Source organism: Tursiops truncatus, chromosome 8 (genome assembly GCF_011762595.2).
Source record: "Tursiops truncatus isolate mTurTru1 chromosome 8, mTurTru1.mat.Y, whole genome shotgun sequence".
Lineage (NCBI taxonomy): Eukaryota > Metazoa > Chordata > Mammalia > Artiodactyla > Delphinidae > Tursiops > Tursiops truncatus.
The window spans coordinates 14592649-14605767 of record NC_047041.1 but is presented as its reverse complement, the minus strand read 5'-3'; positions in this window follow the sequence as shown (position 1 = coordinate 14605767).

Here is a 13119-nt window from a genome sequence, read left to right as displayed (position 1 = left end):
TTGTGAGTGTGTATGTGTATGCTTCTGTGTGAGATTTTGTCTGCATAGCTTTTCTTCCACCATTTGTCCTAGGGTTCTACCGTCCGTTTTTTTTTTAATTTTTTTTCTTTTTTTCTCTTAATAATTATTTTTTATTTCAATAACTTTATTATATTTTATCTTACTTTATTTTACTTTATCTTCTTTCTTTTTTCCTTCCTTCCCTCCTTCCTTCCTCCCTCCCTCCCTCCTTTCTTTCTTTCTTCCTTCCTTTCTTTCTTTCTTTCTTTCTTTCTACTTCTACTAATTCTTTCTTTCTACTTTTTCCTCCCTTTTATTCTGAGCAGTGTGGATGAAAGGCTCTTGGTGTTGCAGCCAGGAGTCAGTGCTGTGCCTCTGAGGTGGGAGAGCCAACTTCAGGACACTGGTCCACAAGAGACCTCCCAGCTCCACATAATATCAAACGGCAAAAATCTCCCAGAGATCTCCATCTTAACACCAGCACCCAGCTTCACTCAACGACGAGCAAGCTACAGTGCTGGACATCCTATGCCAAACAACTAGCAAGACAGGAACACAACCCCATCCATTAGCAGAGAGGCTGCCTAAAATCATAATAAGGCCACAGACACCCCAAAACACACCACCAGACGTGGACCTGCCCACCAAAAAGACAAGATCCAGCCTCATCCACCAGAACACAGGCACTAGTCCCCTCCACCAGGAAGCCCACACAGCCCACTGAACCAACCGTAGCCACTGGGGACAGAAACCAAAAACAACGGGAACTACGAACCGGCAGCCTGCAAAAAGGAGACCCCAAACACAGTAAGATAAGCAAAATGAGAAGACAGAAAAACACACAGCAAATGAAGGAGCAAGGTAAAAACCCACCAGACCTAACAAATGAAGAGTAAATAGGCAGTCTACCTGAAAAAGAATTCAGAATAATGATAGTAAATATGATCCAAAATCTTGGAAATAGAATAGACAAAAGGCAAGAAACATTTAACAAGTACCTAGAAGAACTAAGATGACACAAACAATGGTGAACAACACAATAAATGAAATGAAAAATACTCTAGATGGGATCAAATAGCAGAATAACTGAGGCAGAAGAATGGATAAGTGACCTGGAAGAAAAAATAGTGGAGATAACTACTGCAGAGCAGAATAAAGAAAAAAGAATGAAAAGAACTGAGGACAGTCTCAGAGACCTCTGGGACAACATTAAACGCACCAACATTCGAATTATAGGGGTTCCAGAAGAAGAAGAGAAAAAGAAAGGGACTGAGAAAATATTTGAAGAGATTATAGTTGAAAACTTCCCTAATATGGGAAAGGAAATAGTTAATCAAGTCCAGGAAGCACAGAGAGTCCCATACAGGATAAATCCAAGGAGAAATACGCCAAGACACATATTAATCAAACTGTCAAAAATTAAATACAAAGAAAACATATTAAAAGCAGCAAGGAAAAAACAACAAATAACACACAAGGGAATCCCCATAAGGTTAACAGCTGATCTTTCAGCAGAAACTCTGCAAGCCAGAAGGGACTGGCAGGACATATTTAAAGTGATGAAGGAGGGCTTCCCTGGTGGCGCAGTGGTTGAGAATCTGCCTGCCAATGCAGGGGACACGGGTTCGAGCCCTGGTCTGGGAAGATCCCACATGCCGCGGAGCAACTAGGCCCGTGAGCCACAACTACTGAGCCTGCGCGTCTCGAGCTTGTGCTCCGCAACGAGAGGTTGCGACAGTGAGAGACCCGCGCACTGCAATGAAGAGTGGCCCCCGCTCACCGCAACTAGAGGAAGCCCTCTCGCAGAAACGAAGACCCAACACAGCCATAAATAAATAAATAAAATTTTAAAAAAATAAATAAATAAAATAAAGTGATGAAGGAGAAAAACCTGCCACCAAGATTACTCTACCCAGCAAGGATCTCATTCAGATTTGATGGAGAAATTAAAACCTTTACAGACAAGCAAAAGCTGAGAGAGTTCAGCACCATCAAACCAGCTTTATGACAGAGGCTAAAGGAACTTCTCTAGACAAGAAACACAAGAGAAGGAAAAGACCTACAATAACGAACCCAAAACAATTAAGAAAATGGGAATAAGAACATACATATCGATAATTACCTTAAATGTAAATAAACTAAATGCTCCCACCAAAAGACACAGATTAGCTGAATGGATACAAAAACAAGACCCATATATTTGCTATCAACAAAAGACCCACTTCAGACCTAGAGACACATACAGACTGAAAGTAAGGGGATGGAAAAAGATATTTCATGCAAATGGAAACCAAAAGAAAGCTGGAGTAGCAATTCTCATATCAGACAAAATAGACTTTAAAATAAAGACTATTAGAAGAGACAAAGAAGGACACTACATAATGATCAAGGGATCGATCCAAGAAGAAGATATAACAATTGTAAATATTTATGCACCCAACATAGGAGCACCACAATACATAAGGCAAATACTAACAGCCATAAAAGGGGAAATCGACAGTAACACATTCATAGTAGGGGACTTTAACACCCCACTTTCACCAATGGACAGATCATCCAAAATGAAAATAAATAAGGAAACACAAGCTTTAAATGATACATTAAAGAAGATGGACTTCATTGATATTTATAGGACATTCCATCCAAAAACAACAGAATACACATTTTTCTCAAGTGCTCATGCAACATTCTCCAGTATAGATCATATCTTGGGTCACAAATCAAGCCTTGGTAAATTTGAGAAAATTGAAATTATTTCAAGTATCTTTTCCGACCACAACGCTATGAGACTAGATATCAATTACAGGAAAAGATCTGTAAAAAATACAAACACATGGAGGCTAAACAATACACTACTTAATAACGAAGTGATCACTGAAGAAATCAAAAGGAAATTTTAAAATACCTAGAAACAAATGACAATGGAGACGCGACAACCCAAAATCTATGGGATGCTGCAAAAGCAGCTCTAAGAGGGAAGTTTATAGCAATACAATCCTACCTTAAGAAACAGGAAACATCTCGAATAAACAACCTAACCTTGCACCTAAAGCAATTAGAGAAAGAAGAACAAAAAAACCCCAAAGTTAGCAGAAGGAAAGAAATCATAAAAATCAGATCAGAAATAAATGAAAAAGAAATGAAGGAAATGATAGCAAAGATCAATAAAACTAAAAGCTGGTTCTTTGAGAAGATAAACAAAATTGATAAACCATTAGCCAGACTCATCAAGAAAAAAAGGGAGAAGGCTCAAATCAATAGAATTAGAAATGAAAAAGAAGAAGTAACAACTGACACTGCAGAAATACAAAAGATCATGGGAGATTACTACAAGCAACTCTATGCCAATAAAATGGACAACCTGGAAGAAATGGACAAATTCTTAGAAATGAACAACGTGCCAAGACTGAACCAGGAAGAAATAGAAAATATGAACAGACCAATCACAAGCACTGAAATTGAAATGGTGATTAAAAATCTTCCATAAAAAAAAGCCCAGGACCAGATGGCTTCACAGGCGAATTCTATCAAACATTTAGAGAAGAGCTAACACCTATCCTTCTCAACCTCTTCCAAAATATAGCAGAGGGAGGAACACTCCCAAACTCATTCTACGAGGCCACCATCACCCTGATACCAAAACCAGACAAGGATGTCAAAAAGAAAGAAAACTACAGGCCAATATCACTTATGAACATAGAGGCAAAAATCCTCAACAAAATACTAGCAAACAGAATCCAACAGCATATTAAACGGATCATACACCATGATCAAGTGGGGTTTATTCCAGGAATACAAGGATTCTTCAATATACGCAAATCAATCAATGTGATACACCATATTAACAAATTGAAGGAGAAAAACCATATGATCATCTCAATAGATGCAGAGAAAGCTTTCGACAAAACTCAACACCCATTTATGATAACCCTGCAGAAAGTAGGCTTAGAGGGAACTTTCCTCAACATAATAAAGGCCATATATGACAAACCCACAGCCAACATCGTCCTCAATGGTGAAAAACTGAAAGCATTTCCACTAAGAGCAGGAACAAGACAAGGTTGCCCACTCTCACCACTCTTATTCAACATAGTTTTGCAAGTTTTAGCCACAGCAGTCAGAGAAGAAAAGGAAATAAAAGGAATCCAAATCGGAAAAGAAGAAGTAAAGCTGTCACTGTTTGCAGATGACATGATACTATACATAGAGAATCCTAAAGATGCTACCAGAAAACTACTAGAGCTAATCAATGAATTTGGTAAAGTAGCAGGATACAAAATTAATGCACAGAAATCTCTTGCATTCCTATACACTAATGATGAAAAATCTGAAAGTGAAATCAAGAAAACACTCCCATTTACCATTGCAACAAAAAGAATAAAATACCTAGGAATAAACCTACCTAAGGAGACAAAAGACCTGTATGCAGAAAATTATAAGACACTGATGAAAGAAATTAAAGGTGATACAAATAGATGGAGAGATATACCATGTTCTTGGATTGGAAGAGTCAACATTGAGAAAATGACTCTACTACCCAAAGCAATCTACAGATTCACTGCAATCCCTATCAAACTACCACTGGCATTTTTCACAGAACTAGAACAAAAAATTTTGCAATTTGTATGGAAACACAAAAGACCCCGAATAGGCAAAGCAATCTTCAGAACAAATAACGGAGCTGGAGGAATAGGCTTCTGGACTTCAGACTATGCTACAAAGCTACAGTAATCAAGACAGTATGGTACTGGCACAAAAACAGAAGGATAGATCAATGGAACAGGATAGAAAGCCCAGAGATGAGATAAACCCACACACATATGGTCACCTTATGTTTGATAAAGGAGGCAGGAATGTACAGTGGAGAAAGGACAGCCTTTTTAATAAGTGGTGCTGGGAAAACTGGACAGGTACATGTAAAAGTATGAGATTAGATCACTCCCTAACACTATACACAAAAATAAGCTCAAAATGGATTAAAGACCTAAATGTAAGGCCAGAAACTATCAAACTCTTAGAGGAAAACATAGGCGGAACACTCTATGACATAAATCACAGCAAGATCCTTTTTGACCCACCTCCTAGAGAAATGGAAATAAAAACAAAAATAAATAATGGGACCTAATGAGACTTCAAAGCTTTTGCACAGCAAAGGAAACCATAAACAAGACGAAAAGACAACCCTCAGAATGGGAGAAAATATTTGCAAATGAAGCAACTGACAAAGGATTAATCTCCAAAATTTACAAGCAGCTCATGCAGCTCAATAACAAAAAAACAAACAACCCAGTCCAAAAATGGGCAGAAGACCTAAATAGACATTTCTCCAAAGAAGATATACAGACTACCAACAAACACATGAAAGAATGCTCAACATCATTAATCATTAGAGAAATGCAAATCAAAACTACAATGAGATATCATCTCACACCAGGCAGAATGGCCATCATCAAAAAATCTAGAAACAATAAATGCTGGAGAGGGTGTGGAGAAAAGGGAACACTCTTGCACTGCTGGTGGGAATGTGAATTGGTTCAGCCACTATGGAGAACAGTATGGAGGTTCCTTAAAAAACTACAAATAGAACTACCATATGACCCAGCAATCCCACTACTGGGCATATACCCTGAGAAAACCAAAATTCAAAAAGAGTCATGTACCAAAATGTTCATTGCAGCTCTATTTACAATAGCCCAGAGATGGAAACAACCTAAGTGCCCATCATCGGATGAATGGATAAAGAAGATGTGGCACATATATACAATGGAATATTACTCAGCCATAAAAAGAAACAAAACTGAGCTATTTGTAATGAGGTAGATAGACCTAGAGTCTGTCATACAGAGTGAAGTAAGTCAGAAAGAAAAAGACAAATACCGTATGCTAACACATATATATGGAATTTAAGAAGAAAAAAAATGTCATGAAGAATCTAGGGGTAAGACAGAAATTAAGACACAGACCTACTGGAGAACGGACTTGAGGATATGGGGAGGGGGAAGGGTGAGCTGTGACAGGGCAAGAGAGAGTCATGGACATATACACTCTAACAAACGTAAGGTAAATAGCTAGTGGGAAGCAGCCGCATGGCACAGGGATATCGGCTCGGTGCTTTGTGACCACCTGGAGGGGTGGGGTAGGGAGGGTGGGAGGGAGGGAGACGCAAGAGGGAAGAGATATGGGGACATATGTATATGTATAACTGATTCACTTTGTTATAAAGCAGAAACTAACACACCATTGTAAAGCAATTATACTCCAATAAAGATGTAAAAAAAAAAACTGTTGAAGCTAAGATAGCAAAATGTCAAGAAGTACAAAATCTAGGCGTTGGATATTTATTATTTTTCTACTTTTCTGTATATCTGAATTTTTTCTCAGTAAACAGGTTTTTTTAACTTATATAAACACAGTTTTAAAATAGTCTCAAAAACTGATAGAACTACAAGGAGATATTGATAAATCCACCATCATAGAGCAAACTTTTAGCACACTTCTCTCAATGATTGTTAGGTCAAACAGGTAAAATATTAGTATAGACAATTGAACAACATACTTAGTATGCTTGATTAATAGACATGTGTAGAAACTTGCACACAATACTTAGAAAATAAGCCTCCTTCTCAAGCACATTTATAAAAAAAATTAACTACATACTAGTCCATAAAGTAAGTCTCAACGCATTTCAAAAGCAGTATGGATACACCCAGTTTTGTGCTCCCATCAATTTCTGATCAGCCTTGCCTGCATTTCCCATCCTCTCACCTCCAGGATGTAGTCGCTGACCTGGCTTCCTGCCCTGGGTGGCCCCAGTACTGGCCCCTTTCATTCCCCTGGTTTCAAAGCCCTGGTAACTGCCACCACCTCTTCGCCTAACACCACATTGGTCTCCATCACCCCTGGGGCCAGGGCTGGGCTTTGGCTTGGGTGGTCTTCATTGTACCCACCAGCACCCAGAGCCAGCAGACTGTACCCACAAGGCTCTGCTTCCCCGGGGCTCCCTGAAAAGACTAACAAAACATGGAAATTATTGTCTTTGGGCTAAATATTGAATAAGGGGAAACAGGAGACAGGAAGGGGCCAGCAGATAAATTATTCTACCTTCTTCCCCAAAATGAAATTATTCAGAGAAGCCCGAGTTCCCCAGAGACAGTCCCTGTGATTCAGCAACCAGCTGCGTGTTGCTGAGTCAGCTGTGGTCAGCTCCGTATCACATCACCTTTCTCTCTTTCCCTGCCTCTCAGCCCTTTCCCCCTAACGCCTGCTTCCCTGGGATTGAACCCCACAATAAAGTGTTAAGATTAAGTTTAACTTAGACAACTTAAGTTTTCTAAGAAAACTGGTCTAAGACTATCAAACCGATGAAGCTCTCTGATTGCAATGCTATTAAGTTATGAGACAACAGCAAACAATAATTTTTTAAACGTAAAATGCATATGTGATGTTAACAGCACTTCTAAATAATTCACAGGTCAAAGCAGAAATTTTAAGGAAAAATTTACTTAAAATAGAATGATAATGAAAAATATATATGTACACAGACACATGCACGTACCCATAGAATGTTTTAGGGTGACATTCAGCAGCTAATCTGAAAGTACTCGTGCTCTTTGCGACCTGGATTTGTGCGGAGATGGGCCGACTTTTGCACTCGCCACTCAGAGTACAGGTGGTTCCACAGAAAGGGGGCGGAGGGATCAAAAGAGAACCAGGAAGTTGTAACGTGACTAACACGGAGACTCTCACAGCTGACCCTCACCATCTCTGAAAGGGAGGGTGTGGTGAGGGGGTTGGTGGGAGAAAAGACCCGCCTCCTTCCCACAAGGAAGGAAGGCAACTGAATCCCAGAAAGATAAGCCTGACGCAGGCGTACTGGTCTGGTGCTCCCAGATCCAGTCCAGAGCTATCTCCACGAGAAGGTCCCCTCCTAAAAGCAAGCCATTACACGGACCACGATGGAGCGCCGAGTGCGAACGTGGGCCAGGAGCTGGGAGAGGCACGTGGAGGCGGGTGAGGACTCAGCCCAGCCCGTTAGCGTGGTAGGGGAGCTCAGGGGAGAATTTAAGGATGGAGTGGGAAGCACTCTAATACAGGTGTGTGCAAATGCCAGGGACAGTGACGTCTGAAATAGAGCTGGAGACCAAATAGGCTGTACCCATTCCAGGAGGTGAGAGTAGCTAGAGGGAACAGCAACTACAAAGGAAGAGACAGGAAGAAGCCCTGCGTTCAGAGAACAGTGTGAGAGAGAAGGACAGAATGGGAAGTTGAAAGGAGAGACGTGTGATGACGTTGTAGTGAGGAGAAAAGAATCTGGGCTTTAGAGGCAAAAGCACACCCTGACTCAAAACTGTGTGTGTGTGTTTATTACGAATGTATCACATAGTTAGAAAAATTCCAGCAACACTGAAGAGTAAAAGTAAAGAGTTAAACACAGACATAGAGAACAGATTTCTGGTTGCCAAGGTGGGACGGGGGTGGGTGGTGGAGGAGGGATGGAGTAGGAGGTTTGGGATTAGCAGACGCAAACTATTATAAATGGAATGGATAAACAACAAGGTCCTACTGTATAGCACAGGGAACTATATTCAATACCCTGTGATAGGGACTTCCCTGGTGGTCCGGTGGGTAAGACTGTGCTCCCGATGCAAGGGGCCCGGGTTTGATCCCTGGTGGGGGAACTAGATCCCGCATGCATGTCACAACTAAGAGTCCACATGCTGCAACTAAGAAGTCTGCATACTTCAACTAAAGATCCCACATGCCGCAGCTAAGACCTGGTGCAGCCAAAAGAAGTAAATAATTTTTTTTTTTATCCTGTGATAAACCATAATGGCAAAGAATATAAAAAAGGGTGCATGTTTCTGTATAACTGAATCACTTTACTGTACAGCAGAAATTAACATACCATTGTAAATCAACTATACTTCATTTAAAAAATAAATAAAATTTTTTAAAAAATAAATAACGGGGCTTCCCTGGTGGCACAGTGATTAAGAATCCGCCTGCCAATGCAGGGGACACGGGTTCGAGCCCTGGTCTGTGAAGATCCCACATGCCGCGGAGCAACTAAGCCCGTGCGCCATGACTACTGAGCCTGTGCTCTAGAGCCCGCGAGCCAGAACTACTGAGCCCACGCACCACAACTACTGAAGCCCGCGCGCCTAGAGCCTGTGCTCCACAACAAGAGATGCCACCGCAATGAGAAGCTCACGCACTGCAACGAAGAGTAGCCCCTGCTCGCCGCAACTAGAGAAAGTCTGCGCGCAGCAACAAGACCCAACGCAGTCATAAATAAATGAATTCATTAAAATAAATAAATAAATAACGAGTTAAAGTTTCATCTTCAATTTCCAGCCCAATCCCCAATCCCCCTCATCAGAGGCAACCACTAATCTCAGTTGGATGTATATCTTTCCAGACTCTTTTCTAGACAAATACTTAATATCTCTGTGTCTCCATTTTCTCATCTGTAAAATGGGACTAATAATAATGGCTCTTCCCTCATAGGGTTGCTGTGAGGGTTAAATTGTTACCAAACCTGGGTCCCTGGAAATTGATAAGAGGCCATATGAGGAATTCAGGAAAGCTTTATTGCTGCAGCACTAGGGAGCAAAAACAAGTAACAGGTGACCCTGCTCGCTGCCCGGGGGTGGGGGATGGCAAGCTGGTTCCTTAAATGGGGTGAGGGTGGGGGGAGACTTGTGGGTTGGGGGGGCTTAGGTGGTCTGCCCACACTGTGTAGTACCCTGCTTTTGCTCCCGGCACCTTGGAAGTGGCAGCTGGTTTGTGGCCTTTTTGTATCTTATCGTTCATACTTTGCCCCAACTGCACATGCATGCAGTTATTTTTAGTCCCGTATAGTTTCTTTGTATTCTGTTGCTCGAGGACCCCATTGTCCAGGTGCAAGCACCCCAGTAAAGAGTCCTAGGTCCGAGGACCCAGCCTGTCTCAAAATGACTTAGTACACACATGCAAAGTACTCAGAGACAGGCCTGGTCCAACAAGCACTCAGTATATGTTAGTGATTATCATTATTATTAGTAGTACTTACGAACATCCATAAATGGTTGACTACTTGTTTGTTTTTCACATTTTACTGGATTTAAATTCTGCTACCTAATAGTTACCTGTCTGTGGGAAATTTTTTTAGCTTCTCAATGCTTTGGTTTTATCATCGGTAAAAGGGGGTTTTATACCTGCCTTCCAGGAGTGTAACAAGATGTGAATATGTTGTAGGAAGGTGACTAGCAACTCAGGAACCAGATCAGTACTTGCCTTAGTCATGATTACACAGAGCTGGGGTCTCCCTCGCATCCTCGCACCCGCCTCCACACTCACTGCTTAAGGCCCTTTTACACCCAAAAGAAGAGGAGATCTAGGACAGCACAAACCCTGGCATTTCTCACCCTCCTGCAGACAGTGCCCAGGGAAAGGATGGGGTTTGGGCTAGAAATCACCTGGGAGATGAGTCTCAGTGCAAATTCTGATTCAGTAGCTTGGAGGTGGAGCCTGAAATTCTGCATTTCTAACAAGCTCCCTGGCGGTGCTTATGCTGCTTGTCTGCAGACCACATTTTAGTATCCAGGGCCCACAACTCCTATCCTTCCTGTGGTCCAACTGAAAGGCATCTACAGATGCGTTGCCTGGCGAAGTCAGGGGCCCAGACAGCTGACCTCACAGTCCATTCTGAACCCCACGGGGCTGCCCTCCCTCTGGGTACTCCCTGGCCCCTGAGGATCCCATTCCTTCAAGGAAAGAAGGGAAAGTCTAGATTTTCCCCAGAGAATAGACACAGCCTCTGCTCCCATGGAGTTTACATCCTAGTTAGAGAAGATATACAATAAACAAGTAAACAAATATATGTCTGCGCTTTGAAAAAAATAAAGCAGGATAAGGAGACAGTGTCTGAGCTGTGGAAGATGTTATTGTAGGTAAGATAGCCAGGGGAGTCTTCTCTGAGGAGATGGCATTTCAGCAGAGACCTGACTGAAATAGGAGAATGATGGGGAGTTCCCTGGTGGTCCCGTGGTTAGGACTTGGTGATCTCACTACTGGGGCCCCAGGTTCAATCCCTGGTCAGAGAACTAGGATCCTGCAAGCCGGCGCATGGCCAGTAAAAAAGAAATAGGACAATGAAACCTGTGGATATCTGGGGGAAGAGCATTCTAGCACAGGAACAGCATGTGCAAAGGTCCTGAGACAGGAGGAGGCCAATGTTTGAGGAACAGCAAGAACAATGATGCTAGCACGGGATGAGTCAGCAGGAGAGTGTTAGGAAAAGAAGATATCAAAGAGGCAACAGGGATCAGAACAGTAAGGCCTTCTAGGCCATTGTGAGGAATGAGTAAGACAAATTGGGAGGTTCTGAGGAAAAGAGTGACATCATCTAATTTTTTTGTAATTTTTTAAGATGTCATTTACAGAAAGTAAACTTCACCGTTTTTAGTGTAGAGTTCTGCCAATTTTGACAAATGTGTGCAAGCACGCAACCATAGCTCTATCACCCCCAAAAGTCTCCCTTGCCCTCTGTGACCTTCCCCACGCCCACCTATAGCCACGGGCAGCCACTGATCTGTTTTACGTCCCTATGGATTTGCTTCTTCCAGGCTGTCATTTAAATGGAACTATAGAGTAGGTGCCCTCTTAAGTCTGAATTCTTTCACTTAGCGTAATGCACTTGAGATTCATCCGTCCAAAAGTATATGGAACGTTTGATGACTGAAGAGTATTCCACTGTATGGACGTGACAGTTTGTTCATCCGTCCACCAGGTGAAGGACATTTAGACTGTTTCTTGTTTATGGCAATGACAAAATCAAATCTCTATAAACATCTTTGTACAGGTTTTTGTGTGATCATAAGCTTCTGTGCGTTTCTTCTGACAGAGATGGAGTGGGAGGAAATGGACTTACTCTCCTATCTGAAACAACTAAAAATCTGGGGGAAAAAATATACAGAATGCTTTTCAGACATAAGACATCAGGCAGCACAGGACAGTGATCCCCGAGAGAGGAGAAAGCGACGAAGTGAGCCCCACGACTGCCGAGCACGGGGAGGACGGCTCAGGAAGAGGGTAGCAACCTGCTGAAATCCAGGAGGTGAAGGGGAGCCGGGGGGGCCAAGGCAGAGGGGGCTCACCTTGCCAAGTCCTGGAGGAGAGACAGCTTCCCAGAGGGAAAGTTCCAGAGAGCTGTAGACGGCGCCCTCAGGCCTTTGGCATCTGACCAAGCCGTGTGTGTGTGTGTGTGTGTGTGTGTGTGTGTGTGTGTGTGTGTGTGTGTAGAAGCCACCTAGGGTTGAGGAAGAACCACCAGGAGGACTGGTTAGAACAATCCCTGGAGCTCTTAACAGGGCCAGGAAGAGGATCATGGCCACCAACTAGAGTGGAAAACTTCATGATTCCTGGCAGATAAGGAAGGAGGTTCAAAGGATATCGCCTCAGTAGTGGGTGAGATGGGCCCTAGATGAAAGACTGCCTTGTGTCAGCTCCAGCAAGCATCTCCCCTAATCCTTTCTGCTTGTTCTTTCCCTGGCCTCAGGTAGTTTCCTCACACACCCAACTATCAATACTCTGCTGAAGACTCAGGAAAACCCACAAATTCTAACCCACTTAGTTTTCCCAGATTCTCAGCTCCTCTCATCAACTCAGGGACAATGCTGGGCTTAGCCTGGGTCCCCCTCCCTACATTGTGGCCTGGAAGTTCTCTCCAGGCAGGAAACTGGGCCAATAGAAGGGCTCATTTGTTTCTCTCTCTCAGGAACCTTCGTCCTCCACTCCCTTTTGTCCTATGATGAAAACCACCATATCATATATTTTCCGCAGTTTTTCAGTTGTCTGAAGTAGAAGGGTAAATGGCCCCTAAGACTGTCTTAGCTGGAAACAGAGATGACATCACCTAATTTTGTTTTAAAAGGATTGCTCTGGAGACTAGACTAAGGGCAAGGGCGACAGTAGGAAGACCAGGCGAGAGCCATCGGTGGCCTGTCCATGACTGCAGGGACGGCGGTGGTGAAAGGTCACGGAGTTCAGGATGTATTCTGAACACAGAGCCGATGCTATTTGCTGGTAAAAAGGATTCAGCTGTGAGAGAAACTAAGGAGTCAGTAGATTCTACTGTTT